Below are 23,233 nucleotides of genomic sequence, written 5' to 3'. Positions count from 1 at the left end.
TACAATGTTATTTTTTCATAGGAGTCTATGCTGCCAAGTCAAGCACAGCACTTTTTTCCCCTTCTTCTAAACAATTGAGGTTATTGCAATCTTATTTAAATTTTTAAGCTCCAGTGGAATTTTGTGAGACAATTAGTTTGAAAGCCATTTGTCTGAACTTTAAGACCTGCTGTGTGTCATATGACAATTTCTCGTTTGTGATCTGTACCTTTTATTCCTGTTTACAATAATTTACATAACATATTAAGAAATTACTAATGTGTATGGGAACTGACAAAAAAGGTAACGGTAACGCTTAAAATGTATTATTGCAGCGGCAAGAGGTGCGGTGAAAATGTTTGGGTGCACCCTAAATTATGTGGTGGTGCACGGAGCGAAATTTACTTTTTGACTCACCGGCCAGTGGCGGGTAGATGGGAAGAGTCTACCCGCCAAGCATATTTCTTACCTGCCAAAACTTTTTTGATTAAAAATATATATATATATATTTTATATAAAACATTTTTTTTTAAATAAAATATATATTATATAATCATACTTGTAGTTGTATTATCTGCGAGACATCGCCACCACGCAATAAGTCAAAATGCTTGCTATCTGCAAACAGCTCCACTGTCTGTGTGTATACTTGAGTAGCCTCCAGCTCCAGCAAGGATTCTCCGGCCCTGCAGCTAGACCCTATATTCAGCTAGACCCTACATTCAGCATGCAAGGATTCTCCGGCGATGCAGCTGGACCCTATTTAACGTTACCGTTCTTTTGTCAAATCACATTCAACATGCCCTCAGCTAGAATATGCATTCAATCAATGTTATAAGACATTGATATCAGGAGCTATCTGTAGCTACTGCTAGCCCGGTAGATAACGTTAAGACAATTTAGTTTACTGGGACAGATGGATCTAGCGTGAGCTAGCTAAGCTAGCTAACGAGGGAACGGAGCACTCGAGTCGACTATTGCTGGAGCATTTGTTGATATCAGCAGCTATCAGTAGCTAGCCAGCTAGATACCGTTAGACAATGCCTCGTCATGTATTAAACTAAAAGTGAATAGTTGACTGGGTCATTGTTTAAACAGTAACGTTAGCTCATGGAGGTCCGATATAGACTAGAGCAGACGGAAGTAAACAAGCCAAATGAGAGCTTCCGATTAGTCATTTGCTTTCTTTCTCGTGAAACCAGTCACGTCACTCTGTGATTGGACCGTTGACTTGAGTGCAATGTGGGACTTGTAGTTTTTTAACGATCTCGCGGCGGAGAAAAAAAAGACGAGCGGCTATAATCTGTACTCGCACAAGAGTATCGTTATGAACTACACGTCTACACGCCACACGGCGGGCAGCCCTCTAAGTGTCATGCGCCAAAGGTAAAAACAGACCGCCCCTGGCGGGCGGCGGGCTTTAGTTTCGGTCCCTGGAAGTAACTAGTTACTTTTATAATTTGTAACTGAGTAAGTAATTTAGTTACTTTTTGGAAGAAGTAACTAGTAACTGTAACTAGTTACTTTTTTAAAGTAACTTGCCCAACACTGGTGCTGATCAGGAAATGGATAATCGATTTTTCAGCCCGCTTCTATAGCGTGCATAAGTATATCGATAATCTAGCGTTTATTTGAAAACTATTCATAAATAGGCCAAAAAATTACAACGTTTTTTTTTCAAAATGGTATAAAACGGAAATTAACCGATTAAAAAACAATCCGTTTCGACAATGTTGACTGCAAGCAAGTCATCAATAAGCGACGGCCATATTATAGACATAGCCATAATTTAAGATATAGTTTATGCGTTCGCAAATATGAGAGCTCTATCATTGAAGTGGGCGTTGGCACGCAACGGGGTTCCGGACCCGTGGCACTGAAACTGTCTGAAGGAGTCGACTGAAGGCTTCTTGTCCTCTGCGAAAGCATGCAATTGGTCCACCAGATGGATACATCTTGATATTAGTCTAGTCACAGTGTTTCCCAAACTTAGGGTCGCGACCCTAATTAAAAAAAAATGTAAGCTGTAAATGTGTTGATTCAGTTTGGCACCACATACTTATGTGACTCTGGGTTTTCTACTCTAGCATACCTGAAAAACAAATACAGAAACAGACTAAATGCTCAGCATGACCTCAGAATAGCACTTTCAAAAACCAAGCCCAGAATAGATCTGCGGACACACCAAAAACATCCTAGCAAATTCACACAGACATGACTCCATGAACATGAACATGAACAAGAATAACCCATCACGAACAAATCTCTTTTTTCTCCGCCTGATTTTCTGTGTTTTCCCCCCCAATTTAGTCATTATGCCAATTTCCCCCCTCTCCCCTACCTGGTCGTTGTGCGCATGTTCCCCCTACTGGTCGGTACAAGGGAACCCTGATGTCTACCGCATGCTTCCTCCGACACATGCGGAGACAGCCAGTGGCTCTCTTTTCACCTGGCAGCGAGGACTCTCATTGGTGAAGTGTAACGCGTGGGAGGTCACGCTGCCTTCACCACTTCCTGCCTTTCGCTGAGCAGGCTCCCAGACCTGACCTGTAGGTGTCACTGTCCACAACGCCAGATTACCACCCACGGCTTCCCTCCCCCTAACCCAGCCAAACGAGTTAGTATGACGATTGGCCCAAGCCCCAGGCAATGCTGACTCCGGGAGTCGAGAATCGCGAACAATTCTAAGGTAGTTTTAAGTTATTTCTCCGGCAGCGTGCGCTAATATGGATTCCGGCAGCACGTACGCACACACAAATATGGATTCCGGCAGCGTGCGCACAGCACAGCTGTTGAATTTATTTTTAGGGGAAACACTGTAACCTATTGGTAAACAAACGTATTGCTGAACATATACACTATGACTGTGGTTGTGACATGGTTAGGATGTTTAATCTTGAATATGTTTGAAAAAGAAATATATATAATTATGTCAGACAGTCTAGACTCTAGAGAGACTGATTTATGACTAGGGGACGATACATCGATCCAGATCGATATATATCGATCTATTATCAATGATCCAATAGTGCAATACTCCAATTCCAATATCGGCCGATATGGCTCACGACGATCGGTATCGGTGGCAAAAAACGTGATCGGGGCATCCCTACTAGTAATAATAAAATGTGTATCAACAGTTACTTTTTGATGTAATTTACTAACTTTCCTGTTTCATTGCAGACAGTCAGCCACTGAGAAAAAGAAAGCGTTAGCAAAGGCTAGGCTAGCAAAATTCAGAGAAAGGGTTTACAACAACCCTGACCTGCTGGACGAGTACAGAAGGAAGGAGAGAGAGAGGTTAGGGGGGTTGGAAATGGTACAGTCATTAGCAAACATGCTCGTTTATAGGAAGCCTCATACAAGCCATTTAGTTGATAGGATGTCCAGCTTTCTGGCCCTTACTAGAGGATGTGTACACACTCACACTTTGTAAGCCATTCAGTCCCTACTGTAGGACACGCGCACACACACACACACACACACACACAGGGAGAACCCTACTGTAGGACACACATATGCACACACACTAGTGTAGGGTCTGTCCATATATGTTTTTCCTAATTTTATGGTATGCTTCCTTCAAACAGGCATTATGCTAAAAAGAAAACACTGAATGCCATCTTGGATTTGACCCCTCCCTCCATCAATGAGCCAGATGCTGCACAGGTACCGGAGCAAGATGGAGGCCTACCGGTACCACCAAGCCCCCCAGAACTGCTATCACACTGCCCAACACCAGAGCAGACGTCCACCCCCAAAGCAAGAAGAAAAAGGAGGATGCAGGATGTCCAGGTAGTACCAAGCCCTCCCGAGCCACCTTTGAACTGCCCAACACCAGAGCAGACCTCCACCCCCAAAGCAGGAAGAAAAAGGAAGGCAACCATAACCTCACTGAGGTCAAAACTAGGGATGCACCGATATGAAAATTTGCCACCGATACCGATAGTTCAACTAACAAGCTTGTGTGTGTGTGGGGGACTGGGGGCGGCGTTGTGAAGGATGCGACTGAACTTTTTTTTGCCTTTTAACGAGACACAAATTGATGGATATTTATCGGCTACTGCCATCGGCACATTCGAGCTTATCGGCCGATTGCAGTCAACAAGGCACTTATCGGCCGATACCCGACTGATACATCGGTGCACCCCTAGTCAAAACTGAGGGCGACAAAAGATCAACTGGAAATCCAGTCCCGAAAATACTCTAATCTAACGAAGCAGCTTAGAAGTAGGGCTGGGCGATATGGCAAAAAATCATATCGCGATAACGATATGATAATGTTATCATATTTCTCGATATCGATAATTATCGAAATTGTTAAGTAATTTTTATTTTTATTTTTTTTAAACAACATATCGCTGCTGTCGGGGCAAAACCTCATAACTCCAAAAACCCAACTTTTCAGCAGATAGTTAGGAGGTTTAGACAGATGATCGGTTTAATGCGTTCCCATCGTTTAAACTTTGTAAAACCCACACACACATATGGAGGATGATCTACGGAGTTGATTTATATAAAAAAAAAATATTAAAAAAATGGAGTTATGAGGTTTTGTCCCGACAGCAGCGATATGTACTGTATGTTTATTTTGCAGCAATTCTTTGTCGTTGCCGCCATCTTTAGTGTTACAGTTACATCCCCTCACACTCCAGTTCTCAGGCTGCAGCTGGTTTAAAAGCGAAAGTAAACCGGCTTCTCTGCTGGCTGTGGCTCCAGGGGAGTTGAACAGTTGTGGCTCTGCTAGTTTATTTTCCGGCGCTTTTTTGGTGGACAAACCACCGCACATGTGCACTGTGACTTGTCGTGACTGGAGTCTAGCTCTGCTAGCACACATAGCCTACTGTGTGTGTACAGACGGTTTCAAACTGTATTTTAAATTAGAAAGCAAACAAAATAAATGGACAAGAGAAAAATAAATCTCAATTTGGTCAGTATTGTCATTTGGACAAGCAAAGACATTACTTTAAGTTGCAGGCAAGAAAGACAAGTCTGTCCACTGTCTCTGGTTTTAAAACTGCCCTGTTGCAGGCCACAAAAAAAAAAAAAAAAAAAAAAAGTATAAATAAAATTTAAAAAGAAAAAAGATTTTTCGATTTTTTTTTTCTATATTCGATATCGATTATTAAAATATATCGTGATATTTATCGGTATAGTTATATCGCCCAGCCCTACTTAGAAGGCTACAAGAAAAAACAAAAAAGGACCAGCACCTTTGATAGGCACCATTGAGAAGAGAGCCACCCACCGGAGAGCCCAAGACCCTGCCCAACAACAGCCAGAGACGATTGATGGGACATGTTGTGAGTCGTTTCTTGCACCAGGATGACAACTCAACCGTCATCAATGGCAAAACAGGGAAAGTCCGCAAGAAAGGACAAGTGTTCAGGAAGAGGGCACTGACTGACACTATGGAGAGACTACATGTTACATTTTTCTGTCAGCATCCTCGCTACAAACTCTCAAGGGCTCAGTTCTGCAGACTGAAGCCCTTTTGGACCATGAGACCCAACGTTTCCCAAAGAGAAACCTGTGCCTGCAAAATTCACGAGAATTTCCAATTCAAAATCAAGAAGCTTCACCAGCTTGGGATTGTTGCCACACCATCCACAACTGAAATAGTTGAGTCCTGTGTCTGCAGCTCAAGTGATATGGAATGCATGAACAGAAGGTGCATTCAATGCCAAGGCAAAACCTTCCCTACAACCAAGGGAAACATAATTTCCTGGGACCAGTGGGTTACCCGGACAGGTAAAATCACAAAAAAGGGAAAAGATGGTGCACTGGAGGAGACGAATGTCAAAAACACAGCACTGGAGAAGACACACACATCCATCGACAAACTTGTTGACCTCACTCAGGACCATGTAAATAAACTGGCCATTCATTTTTTTATATTTTTTTTATTGTTGCAAAACAAAAATTATTAAAAGTCAGTACTCAACACACAATGCATAATGAAACTTTCAGTAAAGGTGGTTAAAATATATGCAAGTACAGAAACAAGATAAAACAAAAATAGTCTATAATAACATTTTAACCGTATACAGTGTATATCCAGCGAAATTACAATTATATAAATGTTAGTATATAATATACCCCTAATACCCATTTTCTAAAACCCTACACACATATGCTCCAGCTCGAACCCCCCCCTCCCGGACCCCCTCTTGGATAGTACCTCCATTATCCCTCACTCCTAACCAGACACTACCATTATAAGCTAGCTTTTATTCTCTCCACCACTTCTAACCACATTGACATTTTGGATTCATTGAGACCCAGAATTCTTGCTGTAGATATTTCTTGATATATCACATCGAGATATGTAAGAAACCACACTTTTCGGCACATTTTTTCCAGTTGAAACCAACGTGATGCGATCAGTTTTTTAGCTACTGTGATACCCGATAAAACCAATCTCTTTAGTTGTGGATTCACTGCAAACTCAAAAACATCATTCAATAGTAATACCGAGGGGTGTACAGGTATATTCCAAGATACGAGTATTGATAATTGTTGGGACACATCTTTCCAGAATGCCTTAACTGGTGGGCAGTCCCAATACATGTGCATAAATGTTCCTTCGTCCCCATTTGTACATTGGGAGCATTTGGAGTCTTGTTTAAGCCCCATTTTGCACAGCCTTATAGGAGTCAAGTATGTCCTGTGAATATAGTTCAGATTGATTTGTTGATGATCCGGGTTCCTTGATGTAAGTCGGACATTTGCCCAGGCTCCTTGCCAATCAAAGTCATTTTCCAGGTCTGGTATATCCCTCCTCCAGACAGTGTCTAGTTGAAGGGTTTCATACGAGGACGTTAGTAATTGATAATAAAAACCTGATACAAAAACCTCCCAATGTTTCTCTTTCATAGAAAAATTTGTGGTATCTGTGGTGTTCAATTGGTATGAGTAATGGAACACTGTGAGACCTCAGACAAAGTCGTAACTGTATGTAAAAAAGCCATGTGGACTCGGTGAGGTTAAACTTTGTGCATATTTCGACATAACTACAGAGGCCCTGGTTATTAAAAATATCCCCTAATGAGTGTATGCCTTGCTCTTCCCATATAGGGAATCTTATAGGGCGTTTTCCCATTAAGAGTGCATTGTTATTGAATATGGGAGTGTGATTATGCCATTCTTGAGGGTTAGGATATTTCTTTTGTGTTTCCCGCCATGTTCTGATTGCATGGGTAATTATTGGGCCAAATTCTCGCTCACAATGCTTGATTGAAAGTTTAGTGTGTGCTATGTCTTTCAGTCTCTGTGGGGCTACTATGTTTTCTTCTAATTCTCTCCAAGATACCAAAGCCTGGGGGTCAAACCATATCTTCAATGGTCTTAATGTGAAGGCCTTAAAATATTGTAAAAAATCTGGAACTGCCATGCCACCGTCTGCTTTATTTCTCTGTGCGGTGGATCTTTTTATGCGAGGTGGTTTGTTATTCCAAATAAATTTGTATGTGGAGGTTTGTAATCTTTTCCAGTAGCCCTCTGGAGGAGGTAACGGAAGCATTGAGCTGAAGAAATTGATTCTTGGTAATACATCCATCTTAACTATTGATACCCTTGCCTGTACTGAGTTTTTAAGTTTTGCCCACCTGTCCAGGTCGTCTTTGATTTTGTTCTGTATTTTTGTGTAATTGTGCTTCACCGTTTGTCTTATGGTGGGAAATATTTCCACACCCAAGCATCTAAAATGTTTGACCATGGGTATCGCACCTGGGAGCAAGTCAAAATGCTTGCTATCTGCAAACAGCTCCACTGTCTGTGTGTATACTTGAGTAGCCTCCAGCTCCAGCAAGGATTCTCCGGCCTTGCAGCTAGACCCTATATTCAGCTAGACCCTACATTCAGCATGCAAGGATTCTCCGGCGATGCAGCTGGACTAGGCCTGCCGCAATAAGCAATAAATCGATTAATCGGCGCAATAATTAAAATGAATGCAATGATTTTGACGGGCGCAATTAATTGCTATTTGGCGTTTGTTTTAATGAGGCGGAACCAGTACCCCTTGTCAGTCACTCTCCGTGTGGGGGGCCGCTGGCCTTACTACAGAGTACAGCACGGGAGCTCCGTGGGGCACTAGCAACGCCACATAGCTTAACTACATTTCTCAATAGTGTTGCTCCTTTTAACCAAGTAGTGTTCTTTGTAGTGTAGCTATTTTTAGACCCAAGTAGTTTCTCGCTACTGCCCGGAGAAACTGGACTGCTAAATAAAGATTAAAGATCTAGCGTTGATGCTATCAACATTAGCTAAATAGCTAACAAACGAAATACAGCGTATAGCATAGCTAGCTACAACACAGAATAACGTTAATACAATTACATGCATCATTGTTTACAATGAACGGGTGGGGCTAGTCAAAGGACTGGACACGGGGACAAGTTAAACATGAATTAATTTATTATAACAGGTAGTTTCGAGTCGTGCCTACACACCACAGGGCTACTATTCTATTATATACGGCTTTGGCGCTTCCTCCTCATCATTGATTGCCTGTAGTAGCTGCAACTAACGTTAGTAGCTAACGTTAAAACTAACCTAAAGTTAGTTGTTCACCAACAATCTCAACATTTGTTTTATCATTAGCTCAAAAACACAGAACCGGACGAGACAAGTTGTCCGCTCAATACGTTCTGCTAGGATAATAACAACAATACTTCCGCTCCGGACCGGTGGGTGGGTTTCAAAATAAAAGTCTAAAACACCGGAAAAGATGTTTATTTTGTACAGCGTTTTCCTCCACGAGTACTCGAGTACATCATGTGATCAATCGATCTGGATTATTTTTGCCCATCCCTAGTTTATCCTGTGCTGAAGTCTCCATTCCAATAGAGATAGTATATATTTTGGTGTTTATTTGATTATTGTTTCACTGCCTTTTTATTTATTACGTTTCCACAGTTTTTTCCTCATACTTTATTATTATATTATTATATTTTGTACATGGTACCGCAAGGTACATTAATAATAAATGTACATGTTAAAAGGATGATACAAAAAGCCAGACAGAGGGCTTGTTTCCAGTTTCAGTTTGTTTTATAATAAACAATCAAACTGAGCATTTTTTTATTTAGGATATTTAAAATATCTTCCAATGTTAAATAAAGGTTTATTGCACTTTGAAACGGCTTCCTTGCAATATTATGCTATTATTATATTAGTAAAAATAAATAAAAAGGTTAATTGAAAACTTTTGGGAAATACATTTCTCAAAAAAAATCTCTCAAAACCGCAATAATATCGCTTATCGCAATATTTTCTGGGACAATTAATCGCCCAGCAAAATGTGTTATCGTGACAGGCCTAAGCTGGACCTATTTATAACGTTACCGTTCTTTTGTCAAATCCCATTCAACATGCCCTCAGCTAGAATACGCATTCAATCAATGTTATAAGACATTGATATCAGGAGCTATCTGTAGCTACTGCTAGCCCGGTAGATAACGTTAAGACAATTTAGTTTACTGGGACATATGGATCAACGTGAGCTAGCTAAGCTAGCTAACGAGGGACCGGAGGTATTATGCACTCGAGTAGACTATTGCTGGAGCATTTGTTGATATCAGCAGCTATCAGTAGCTAGCCAGCTAGATACCGTTAGACAATGCCTCGTCATGTATTAAACTAAAAGTGAATAGTTGACTGGGTCATTGTTTAAACAGTAACGTTAGACTCTTGGAGGTCCGATATAGACTAGAGCAGATGGAAGTAAACAAGCCAAATGATAGCTTCCGATTGGTCATTTGCTTTTTTTCTCGTGAAACCAGTCACGTCACTCTACTGTGATTGGACCTAGTGCGATGTGGGACTTGTAGTTTTTTAACGATCTCGCGGCGGAGAAAAAAAAGACGAGCGGCTATAATCTGTACTCGCACAAGAGTATCGTTATGAAGTTATGAACTACACGTCTACACGCCACACGGCGGGCAGCCCTCTAAGTGTCATGCGCCAAAGGTAAAAACAGCCCGCCCATGGCGGGCGGCGGGCTTTAGTTTCGGTCCCTGATAGCATCGCCTTAGGTGTGGTGTCCTCTTTGTCTGCATCTAGTACGTGCAGTATTCGCCTTATGTTATCATTGATCAGGCGACCTTTTATGAAGCCTGTTTGGCCCGGATGAACTAAAGACGTCATATGCTTTTGCAATCTGATGGCTAATATCTTAGAGTACAGTTTGACATCGGTTCCGAGGAGGCTTAAAGGTCGGTAACTACCGCACTCAGTGGGGTCTTTGTCTTTTTTGTGAAGAACTGAAATGAGTGCGATATTTTGGTGTTTATGGAAGCTTCCCTCTTTGACTGAGTATAAGATCATATTTAGTAATAAGGGTCCAAATATGTCCCAGCAAGAAATGTACATTTCTGATGGGATACCGTCAATTCCCGGAGCCTTGCCGTTTTTCATTCCGGATATGGCCTTCTTGAGTTCTTCTAATGTGATCGGTGCTTCTAACTGTTTAGCGTCGTCCTCCGAAAGTTTAGGGAGAGTAATTTGATTAAGATATGTGTCTAATTTGTCTTGATCAAAGGTCGTCTCTGAATTATACAAATCGGAGTAGAATTCTTTGAATGTATCGTTTATTATTTTGGGTTCTGTTACTAGAGCTTGTTGTTTCCTAATGGCAGTTATATCTGCAAATTTTGCATTCATTCTTAGTCGCATGGCTAATAGGTGACTAGGTTTAGATCCTTGGAAGTACTGCTGTTGTCTTGTGCTGCGTATTTGCAATTCCGATTTTTGTCTGTATATTGCTTTGATCTCTGTCTTTAGAATGTTAACTTGGTTTTCTAGTCTAGTAGAGTTGTTGTATTTTAAAGAATTAAAAAGCGTTGAGTAAAGCGTTTCCATTTCAGACAGTTTTGTGCATTGATTTTTGCGCAATATGGAGGAAAATCTATCCGTGAAATCCTTGATCATACTCTTTACCGACATCCATAATATTCTATCTTGCACCGAGTTTGATTTATCCCGTAGGAATACTGTGAGAGCTTCTTTAATTTGTGTAATGAATTCCTTGTTGTTAAGCAGCATAGAATTAAAACGCCATCTTGGGGCCCGGGAAGATAGTGTACCAAATGTTGCTTTCAGGATTAAGTAGCAGTGATCTGATAGCGCATTGGGTGTCATTTCCACTTCATATTTATCAAATATTCTCGGGGATGCAAAGACGTAATCAATTCTGGATAGTGTGTTGTGTCTCGCCGAACGACAGGAGTACATGCGGGTCATGGGATTAAGTGAACGCCATAAATCAATTACCCCTGTTGATTTTGACCAATCTTTTAATGCTTTAGATGAATTTTTTTGTTCGCTGGAAAAGGTAAGGTAAGTTTTGTCCATCCTTGGGTTCCAAATGGCATTAAAATCCGCACCTATTATATATGAGTACTCGGGATGGTTTAACATTTCTCCGGTTAGTGAAGTGAAGAAACCCACTTCGTACAAATTTGGGGCATATACCGCTGCCAACGCAATTTTCCTGTTATTGTGTATAATCCTAGCTATAGTTATGCGCCCCTCAGCATCCGACCATACCCCTTTCAATTCGATATTTAATTTGCGTCTGACGACTATGGCTACCCCTCTAGTTCTCGTAACAAAAGAAGAGTGACTAATATTATGGTATATGTTATCCGCTAACGTATTTATGTCTTCCTCTAAAATGTGCGTTTCGCTTAATAGAGCCACGTCCACATGTTCTTTTTTCATCAGTGTGAGCACGCTTTTGCGTTTGTGTTGTTTGTTTATCCCACCGGTGTTCCATACCATTATATTCAAACTAGCCATAATCTATGCATGTTTTTGTGTAGTTTTTGGTAATGCTTCTGGAGTGCGAAGCTACAATAGATGTACATCCAATTAATGAGGTCCCGTTGAGAGCTGAGCTTAAAAACATATATATATACAAATAAAAATCCCCTATTTTCCCCTCACCCAGAAAGTCGTACAGGCCTGTGTTCCAAAAACACATCCTCCGCGATTGACTTTCTCCCATAGTCCACCGGATTGCCCAAACTGAGCATTGTAATCTTAATCTTCCTATGCTAATTGCCATAGGATCTAACATTTCCATTCTATTGCAATAGAATGTCGCTTTTGGTCTTGCACCTTCCCTTACTGTAATGAAGTATTGTGATAAATGACAAAATTAAAAATTAAAAAAGAGAACAAACTTTCATCGACATATTCATTTGAACCCTCTACTAACGTGTGGGAAAAAAGGAAAAAAGGAAAAGATTGTAGAGCAATATTGACACCTTAATGTGAAGAACAGTGGAAAAGAACAATGTAAGTTAAAATATATATAAAAAATAGAGTAATGAGAAGAAAAAATTAAAGGAAAGATATAGATAAGGAATGAGAGATAGAATAATTATCAACGTGGAGAAGCCACTAGAACCGAATTAACAGATTAGATAAGATAGAAAAGCAGAGCCTTTTAGAGCTTCAATGTGCCAGTCACCATCAATGGAGTGATTACTTAAATTGTTAGAATAACCTTGTAGTGTTCATACGTTTAGGTGTGGTTAATTTTTAAAGTATTATTAAGGACTGATTGAACTTCATTCAATTGATTATCTGCTATGTGTATACACACCGGATGTTTATTGTTAGAGTTGTAGGCCTTCGTTGTCATGGTGCCTTATATTCTAGAAGGTTGTAGAGTATACTAGTGCAATAGACTATTTTTATGTTCCAGAATGATCTAAGAGACCCAGGGCATTTGAGCGATAAACCCAGAATATTCCAGATAGATCTTTTTGCAATGATATGTATTTGTCTCCCCAGAGACCAGAGTCTGAAATTATAATGTATTACGAATCGTATTATACACAGTACACATTGTTATAGACGGCTTGCATATCGTCTGCTACCTTGATGAACACAATAAAGTCATTCTAACACTGGTATACATTGAGAAAGAGGCTTATCTGTTTCCGGCATTGTCGTCCTGCCTTGGGTTATTTGCTCCATTTCGATTCAGAAAATCCTCAGCTTCTTTAGGTGTGTATACACCAGACCTGTGGCCGTCACTGCCCACGAATGATAACAGCGCCGGGTATGATAACCTTGGCTTGTGACCAGATTTGAACAGCTTTTGCATCACCTCCTTGTATGGTAGACGTCGAATGATGGCTTCTTTGCTCAAATCTTCGTAGATAAATATTGATTTATCACCATAATTCAGATTCCCACGTTGGATGCGAGCAAATTTGATGATGTCATCCCTTGTTGTAGTCTTCCGCAGAGTAACAATGATGACTCTTGGCCCGATGTTTCTTTGCCCCCGAGAACCGATTCTGTAAACATGGTCCACTTCTGGCACTGTGTTTGGATCGTTGTTACCCAAAATCGTTGATAGCACTGTTGGAAAGTTGGCATCTTCGCAGTTTACTGCTTCATCAAGCCCTACAATGCGGATGTTATTCCGCCTGTGGTAGCGTTGGGATTCGAGTAGCCTCTCCGTCGCTTCGTTTTTAACCACTTGTATTTCCCTCCGGTATTCTTCTTTCACACTTTCTATCTCTTTTTCCATCTCTGTCATGCCACCTTCGTTCGCCTTGACTGCCCGTGTAATTTCTGTCACCGTATTCTCCACTGTCGTGATTCGCATGGACTGTACAGCGACCGCTCTCATAACCTCTTCGAGTTTAGCATCGATGTGTTCGAATTTAGTATCGATGTGTGCAACGTGTAATTTGAAAGCGACCATCTGTTCTTTTATCAGGATAGTCAGAGAGTTGAAGTCGGGTTGTGTAATTGCACTGCTTGTGTCAGTTGATGTTATGGGTGCAGTGAGGGATCCGATGGATATGTTTGCTATTATCTTCTCAAAATCACCTGCTTTATCCTTCACGGTACTTTTTCCTGTCGTTCCTGTTATGTTGTCATCTATTGTCTCCCTCTCGGGGCCAGTAGTCCTTGGTCCCGGTGTATTCTCCTCTATAATCCCACACGTCGGGGCTTGTAACCGACGGATCTGCCGCAGCGTCGCCTGTTATTTTTCTTGAACGTGTTTCAATCGGCGCCGTTGGAATTGCTGTTTCTTGTTTCTTTCCACCCTTTTTCTTATCCTTATCCATGTTGTCTGTTGATATAGTTAGTAGAAGGTCTTATCAATACATACGATGTGGTTTAATCTCTTTTGGTATTGTCCAAATAAGGTTTTTAAACGAAATTAACGTTAACGGGAGCGGAGCTATAACCAAATGCGTGCGCTACATATTGCAGCTAAACCGGAAGTCAAACTGGCCATTCATGTGTATAACATCCAACACCAGTTCCAGAGGCTGAAGTCACTCAAGGAGAGCCTTACTGAGAAAGAGGTGGCCGTCCACATTGATTACAGTGAGGTGACCACCCACACTATTGTAATCTATACTATTCATTTTTATTTATTTATTATTTATTCTGCCGATTTTTGTCCAGTAACTCCTGCCAGAGCTTTCACACCACACACCAGTGTAAGGTATCAAAACGACCGGCTTGAGGGCGGCTAAGTGGCACAGTGGGCAAGGCGCTCGCCACTAACGCAGGAGATGCTGGGTTCGAGCCCAGCTCTCGGCGTTGCTTCCGGCTTGGCTGGTCGTTCATACCAATACAATTGCCAGTATTAGGGGGTGGGAAAGCCGGTGGGTGGGGATCGGACGTTGTGGACAGCAACTCCTACAGGTCGGTTGGTGCGCCTGTACAGCAGAATCAGGAAGCAATGGGGGCAGCGTGAGCCTCCCACGCGTTACTCCTCGCCACTGAGCGATTGTGCTGTACAGGTGAAAAGATGCAACGGCTGCCTCCTCGTGTACCGGAGGGGACACGTGATGCAAGGCTTCGTCATCACTGCAGCCGACCAGTGGGAGGCATGGTCTGGCAACGTTCGAGACAGGGGAGGGGTGAATTGAAGGGAGAATTGGCGAGGCGAAATTGGGATGGGGGAAAAATAGAAAAGAAATGGGAGAAAAAGTGGGGGGGGGGAAAAAAAACGCCTTGGTCCAACTCGAGTTGCTATAACTTTTTGGAAAGTTTCACTGCACCGTTTGGCTACAAATCGACTTTAAACGGGAAATGTTGGTCATAAGGACTGAATGGCAGGACATTCTAGAACATTTGTGATGTCACAGTATGATGTCATGATGTCATAATAGAACATTCTAGAAGATTTGTGTATCTATTCCAGCGTTTCCGTTAGCCGGTAATTACCGGTATTTGACCGGCAAAATCTGTTGAAGTCCGACATATTTAATCTCTCCGGTCATAGTGTCCGGTGAAAATAGTTCCCTCTGGGCACAGTTTGATTATTTGAATTGTATTTGGATGGGCTGGAGTTGGGTGGCCTATGCGATGAACGAAACAATCATTGCGTTTGTTGTCGTTGCTTCGCTCAGCGAGAGCTTGCTGCTGGATTTGCGGAAGGCATGCAGCTGCAGACCCACAGAACCCACCAGCTTTGCTGGCACAGTGCGGTCCCCAGACCTGGAAAGCTGCTCTGCGGGTCTGCAGCTGGATGCTTCTTGCAAACTAACTGCGGCCGGCTCGCGCTGATAACAGCTTTCATTGTTGGACCGGCTGCTTGGTGGAGCAACGATGAAACGAATGTAATGAATCGTTCGTCGCATGGGCTATTTAATTTTGGCCTGTTTTGGTACGGTTCGGGTGGTCAAGTTGTGCTTGGAGGGAGTTGTTTTCACCGGACATTATGACCAGCACCAAGTCGTTGGGAGGTGGAGATATACATCACGCAAACCCACGATAATGTTGCCGTCTCTCTCTGCAAAATTTCTCAGTTCTTCGCTTGATATAATTAATACAACAAATGTCCAATATAACGGAATTCGTTAGCTCATAAAAATGTGATTATAACAGACTGCTGTTTAGTGTCGGACCGACTGCCCACATACGCGGTCTATTTTATTTCAAGTCAGCAGCAGCACGGAGTATCGAGGGACTTATTTTATTTGGAATATATTAATGACTGTATACGCAAAAGTAGCCTATAGTTTTAAGTAATAATATTATAAATCTACATGCCTTGAGGATGACATTCTTTATTCAATTGTTTTAAAGCTCAATAAACTATGACCGGAATTAATCTCATTTGTCCGGTAGATTGAAATCTTGCAGGTCACGGAGACCGGCAACAATTTTTTCTAACGGAAACCCTGATCTATTCAACAATTCATAGACCATCTCCCGTTGGCCGGCGGTGCACAGGCATCACCCACACTTTCACAATTTCCCTGCGCGGAGAGCTAGCTAGCTGTTGTGGACACTCACCTTAGGCATCTTGTTTGAGAAATGTAGGCTTCAGTCTATGTGTCAGTCCTGATTCTTCTTCAGAATGAGATCTTCTGCGAGAATTGTTAGAATTGTTATATATAGAACACAAATGGTCTAGAATGTTCTATTATGACATCAAAATCAGTAGGGATATCCTCTTTCATTGTTCTATGTTGACCATGCCCCCACCATGGTTCGGCTCCTCCCCTTCAGAGGATTCATCTTGATCCTTAGGCTGCGCCCCCTTTTTGTATCTTTTGAACCGATTGTCGTAGAGTTGACTGACCCTTGTAATTAGTGTGGGTGACACTAATGCTATATTATGACATCATACTGTGACATCACAAATGTTCTAGAATGTACTATTATGACATCATACTGTGACATTACAAATGTTCTAGAATGTTCTATTATGACATACTGTGACATCACAAATATTCTAGAATGGTATGCCATTCATTCCTTATGGACCAAAAGTTCCTGTTTAAAGTCGATTTGTAGCCAAACAGTGCGGTGAAACTTTCCAAAATGTAATAGCAACTCGAGTTGGACCAAAAAAAGCTCTGGCAGGAGTTACTGGACAAAAACCGGCGGAATAAATAATAAATAAATAAATAGTATAGATTACAATAGTGTGGGTGGTCACCCACACTAACTATAGCTGTAAGTACACCAGGGAAGTGAAAGACACCCACTTTGGTGGCGGGAACCAGCAAGCAGGGAACAAACTTAACTTTTTGACCCATGTATCATTACCACAAGTCCACAACAGCTGTTAATTGAATGTTTATTTAATTTAGTGAACAATTATAATTTGATTCTAAAGGCATGTCCATGATCTATTTGTTATGTGCTTTCATGTTTACAATGACATTTTAAGACAAATTCAGGTTTCCATGAAATATCACAAAAATTAGGTTGTCGACTGCAGAAGGTGTTGCGGTAATGAGAGTAATATGACAAACTATTCTAAAAATGATTATTTAAAAATATATATTATTTCATAGTTTCAGGTATGTGTCTATGACTGTTAATAATCAATTCTTAAAACTTTGAAAATGTATACACTTTTCTTATTGTCTTGAAGTTATGACTGTTGCGGTAATGCGAATTTGAAGGACTTATTTTGGAAAATGTGTTAAAAAAGGTGGTAAATTGTAAATAAATATTTTCTAATTATTATTCACATATACTCTAGACCTGGCTTATAGTGCTTGAAAAGGAAATTTGTTGATGCAAGTTTGTTAAAAAAAAATTATGTTTGAAATTTTGAAATCAAGATTTCATGAGAATCACCCATTTATCTAGGATGGAACCTAGGTATGTAATTTCATCTTTCCTTGTGACAATATTGTCACCCACTGTAACTGAGAAGCCGTCGGCCTTGCTGAGTTTGTTATTTGAACCAAAGAGAATGGACTCCGTTTTACCCAGGTGTACACTTGTCAGCGAGCCAGGTGCAGATTTTGCCTAGTTCCGAGCTGAGGGTTTTTTCAACCTGTAACTTGTTCTCGTCCGGGAACAGGAACAAGTTGCAATGCAGTCACAAGCTGACGACATGTCATTTGCATAAATTAGGAACAGTAGCGGTCCTAGTATGCTTCCTTGTGGAACACCACAGCTCACTGGGAGGGGGGGGGGGGATAGGGTACCGTTTACCTGCACCATCTGAAAGAAAATGTTTAAGTAATTGGCCATATCCAGCTTGTCTGTGATGAGCGTGTTGTCCGTCTTCATGTTTATGTTTGAAAATCTGGTTTTAAGTTTTTTACTGCAGCCTAGACTAGTTGATTATTGAGTAATTTCCAAAGTTCACAGGGTTTATTTTTGTTTCTCAGTTTTGTCATTGAATTCTTTTTTGCCGTTTTGATCATGGAGTTTACTTCATTTCTTAGTCTGTTTCTTTGCAGTTTGAGTTCAGTCACGTGGGCTTGGAGTTCACTGCTCAAGCTTTTGGTAAGCTTTGACTGACTTTTATGAAACTCAAGAGCATTTTTTGTCTCTGAGAGACAGAGAGAGAGTGGGAAAAACAGACATGTGTAGCTGCTAACCACTAATCAATTTGGTCACAGTTTACACACTAATCTAATGAAGCAATGCATTCCATAAAACACATGTGGAAATCAACTCGGTGTGACACACCCAAAATATTAAGTCTCTGTGCCGCTTTGCTGGTGGCCCTGTGCAATTCCACATATGGGATCATCTGGGGTAGAGCTGCCGCGATTACCGCGGTATCGCTGTTACATCACGGCCACCGCAGAGTAGGCTGAATACCGCGTCACCGCTGTTTTTTTATAATAATAATAATAATTTACCCTCCTCTCGTTGGGCTTGCGGCTCTGCAGATATACCCTACTCGTCTATCGAGGTTCCAAGCGACCCTATTGGGTACCAGAAAAGTCACGTGAAACATTGCAGACCACTGATTGGTCAGAAGAGAGACGCGTCACACGTTTTTACGTCCTGAATGTCAGTTCATCACAACAGCTAATAACGTTAGCTTTAACTCTCCGCCGGAGTGGACTATCATCGCTCTTCAGGAGTACTAAACGAGACATAATGATTTTACTGTCTGCAACGAATGTTATAATAAAAGCCCTTCGTTCTATACACTTGTCTGATTGAAAACTTTATTAACAGACCGCAGAATGGGACAACTCAGCACGCTCTGAGCAAAGAAAGGAACTGAGATATGAATAGAGTATTGCTTGCTATGGTCCGGTAAATACGCTGATGTTATTGAACGCATAACTATATAATGTCAATGCCACAAAACGAATGCCTTTATTATAAAGTAGTAACTTTATAGTAATAATAATAAGAAAGGGTCGGGGGGGTGCCCGCGACACCGAGTGAACTGCGCATCCGTGTTTCACTTTCAATAACTAATGCGTGCTTGCCGAATCCCAAACAATATTCATGCTGCAAAGTCATCCTCTAAAGATAGACATTTAGACTAGAGGCAGGCTATATGCTATAAAGAGTAGACTACTACTAAAAAAAAAAAAATGCATTCAAACTTTTTTTTAAATTTTTTGTGTGCGTGCGGTAAAAACCGCGGCGGTAGGAAATATTTTGCAAATTTGTGCGATAAGGAAATAATCAATACCGCGGCAGCTCTAATCTGGGGTAAAGCTTGGCTCACCATCTCCGGGTACATGAAAGTGACGTGGGTGTAGCTTTAGTATATTGAGCCTTAATTTAGCAAACCCATTAACCACCTCTAAAATTAGAATTAGAAGAGTACACGTTTGCCTTGCCTCCAATGTCCCATCGTTAAAAAATTAGCGAGCAGCACACACACAGACAGTCACAGGCAATCAAAGTTGTGCAGGTACGCGACACACAAGCTATCGTGTGCCAGTTTACTCGGTTGGTTAAAGTTAACATTAACAGAAATATCAATATCACAAAAATAATTCCTGTTTATTGTCATGTTATAAGTAGGGTTGGGCACCGAAAACCGGTTCTAATAGGAACCGGTTCCTAACTTCCGGTTCTGGAACCGGAAGTAACATATTTGAATTTCGATTCTAAATTTCGATTTTTTTTTTTACTTTGTTAATTAATACCCTAGTTACAGTACAGCAACCAAATTAAACTGTATCAAGTCAACTGAAAATGTGAATAGTATGATTTTCTTTTTGAAATAAAAAATAAATAAAAATCTCCTTCGAAATAAGCTGTGACCTGTTTTGACCTGCACCTCAAAGAATCGGAATCGAGAATCGTTTAGAACAGGAATCGATATGGAGAATCGGAATCGGAACCGGAATCGTTCAAATCCAAACGATGCCCAACCCTAGTTATAAGTTAGTTAGTTGATGGACCCTTGACTAATTTATGATAACGGTATATGGTTCACATTGAGCCTCGCTCTCAAAAATGCTGCTACTGTTGCTACACAAATTATAATGAACCCTTTCACTGCCGCACTAACAAAAACGGTTAACCCTTTCACTGCGACAATACGCAGAAGGTTAACCCTTTCACTGCCACACTAACAAAAACGGTTAACCCTTTCACTGCGACACTACACAGAAGGTTTTAACCCTTTCACTGCTGCACTAACCAAACGGTTAACCCTTTCACCACGACAATACACAATTTAAATTCCTCAGAGACTCAGCAGCCGCCATCACCCCAGTCATCACACTAGAGCTGCCGCGGTATTGATTATTTCCTTATCGCACAAATTTGCAAAATATTTCCTACCGCCGCGGTTTTTACCGCACGCACACAAAATTAAAAAAAAAGTTTGAATGCATTTTTTTTTTTGTAGTAGTCTACTCTTTATAGCATATAGCCTGCCTCTAGTCTAAATGTCTATCTTTAGAGGATGACTTTGCAGCATGAATATTGTTTGGGATTCGGCAAGCACGCATTAGTTATTGAAAGTGAAACACGGATGCGCAGTTCACTCGGTGTCGCGGGCACCCCCCGACCCTTTCTTATTATTATTACTATAAAGTTACTACTTTATAATAAAGGCATTCGTTTTGTGGCATTGACATTATATAGTTATGCGTTCAATAACATCAGCGTATTTACCGGACCATAGCAAGCAATACTCTATTCATATCTCAGTTCCTTTCTTTGCTCAGAGCGTGCTGAGTTGTCCCATTCTGCGGTCTGTTAATAAAGTTTTCAATCAGACAAGTGTATAGAACGAAGGGCTTTTATTATAACATTCGTTGCAGACAGTAAAATCATTATGTCTCGTTTAGTACTCCTGAAGAGCGATGATAGTCCACTCCGGCGGAGAGTTAAAGCTAACGTTATTAGCCGTGTTGTGATGTGCTGACATTCAGGAAGTAAAAACGTGTGACGCGTCTCTCTTCTGACCAATCAGTGGTCTGCAATGTTTCATGTGACTTTTCTGGTACCCAATAGGGTCGCTTGGAACCTCGATAGACGAGTAGGGTATATCTGCAGAGCCGCAAGCCCAACGAGAGGAGGGTAAATTATTATTATTATTATAAAAAACAGCGGTGACACGGTATTCAGCCTACTCTGCGGTGGCCGTGATGTAACAGCGATACCGCGGTAATGCGGTAATCGCGGCAGCTCTACATCACACACATAATAAACCTCTCCATAAAACAGGGACACGTCCCCAAGGACTTCAAAATTGCGAGAGTAACACCCCTGCACAAAAAGGGCAGTAAATTAGACCCAGGCAACTACCGCCCTGTTTCTATCCTTACCTCCATCTCGAAGTCGAAAGTCATGGACATTTTTTTATACGAAGTTACGAACAGGTCGAAAAGTACCTTGCGGAAAAAAATCGAATCTACGAATTCCAATCTGGCTTCAGAACATCCCACTCCACTGACACATGCCTTCTCTATTTAAACGACCACATCAAACAAGAGGTGGACGTGGGCAAATACTGCGGCATGGTCATACTGGACCTACAAAAAGGCCTTCGACACTGTCAATCACACCATTCTGTTTGACAAGCTAAAAGCAATTGGTTTTGATAGTCTATCAGTGAGCTGGATGCAATCCTACCTGGAGGGGAGAGAACAGATGGTGGAGGTAAACGGTACCCTATCCCCCCCCCCCTCACAGTGAGCTGTGGTGTTCCACAAGGAAGCATACTAGGACTGCTACTGTTCCTAATTTATGCAAATGACATGTCGTCAGCTTGTGACTGCAACTTGTTCCTGTTTGCGGACGACTCAGCCCTGCTGGTCTCTGACAAGAACAAGTTACAGGTTGAAAAAACCCTCAGCTCGGAACTAGGCAAAATCTGCATATGGCTCGCTGATAAACTATCATTACACATGGGCAAAACAGAGTCCATTCTCTTCGGTTCAAATAACAAACTCAGCAAGACCGACGGCTTCTCAGTTACAGTGGGTGACAATATTGTCACAAGGAAAGAAGAAATTACCTACCTGGGCTCCATCCTAGAGGCAAATCTTTCCTGTGACAAAATGGCATCCAATGTAATAAAAAAAGTCAACCAACGAACTCGATTCTTGTACCGGATCTCCTCACTGGTAAACAAGAATACCCTGAAGACTCTGGCACTGCAGGAGCACTCATTCAAGGGTACTACGACTATGCTTGCAAGTTGCACCTCATGGTACAAGCACCTCAAAGGCGCTAAAAACAAAATTACAAACATCTCAAAACAAACTGGTCAGACTACTGCTTGACCTTACTCCTAGAACCCACCTCACCCCTGCCCACTTTGACAAACTAGGATGGCTTAGAGTAGACGACAGAGTACAGCAACTTGCAATGGGCCTGGTCTACAAGATACACTACACGACCAAGGTACCCATGTACATGTCAAAATACTTCCCAAAGGTCAGTGAATACCACGATCACAACACCAGAGGGAGCTCCACAAATCATGTTAAACCCAGATTCGGCTCAAACAAGGTACTAAACACGTTTCGCAATTATGCCACATCAATGTGGAACGCCCTACCCAAAGCTGTAAAGGAATGTGAATCACTAGTCACTACCCACTTTCAAAAACACCTACGGGAGACTGCAATTCGAAACTGGCCCCTATAAATGTACAGTAAATTACCAAGTATGGTTGTCAATATTACAATGTACAGTTTTGCTTGTACAGTTGTACAATGTGTGTGCCCCCACCCACCCAACCACCTCCAATGTACAGTCCCCCCCCCCCCCCCCACCCTCCAATGTACAGTTTCTACATCAAATGTATATACTCTCTTTTCTGGACTATTTTTGTATCACAAACAGTACTGTATTTGCAAATCTGATATGTCATAAATGTATAGATGTAGCAGTACTGTCTATCTGTATGTCATATATGTTATGATGAATTGAAATGGGGGACCCTGATGTAAACAAGACGAAAGTCTTGGTCTGCATCTCCTTAACAATTGTGTGTATTGAGCCGTACTGTACTGTACCCATTCTGCAATCTGTTAATAAAGTGTTCAATCAATCAATCACACAGGAGGATAACCCT

General features: G+C 41.4%; 1 protein-coding gene across 2 annotated transcripts in view; it reads right to left on the bottom strand.

Moving 5' to 3' along the window:
- lbr (lamin B receptor) overlaps positions 1-23,233 on the bottom strand; it is a 73,039-nt gene that overhangs the window by 48,927 nt on the left and 879 nt on the right. The window lies entirely within an intron of this gene.

This window comes from Notolepis coatsorum, assembly GCF_963971535.1.
Source record: "Notolepis coatsorum genome assembly, chromosome: 12".
Classification (NCBI taxonomy): domain Eukaryota; kingdom Metazoa; phylum Chordata; class Actinopteri; order Aulopiformes; family Paralepididae; genus Notolepis; species Notolepis coatsorum.
This window is presented reverse-complemented; position numbering and strand designations above follow the sequence as displayed.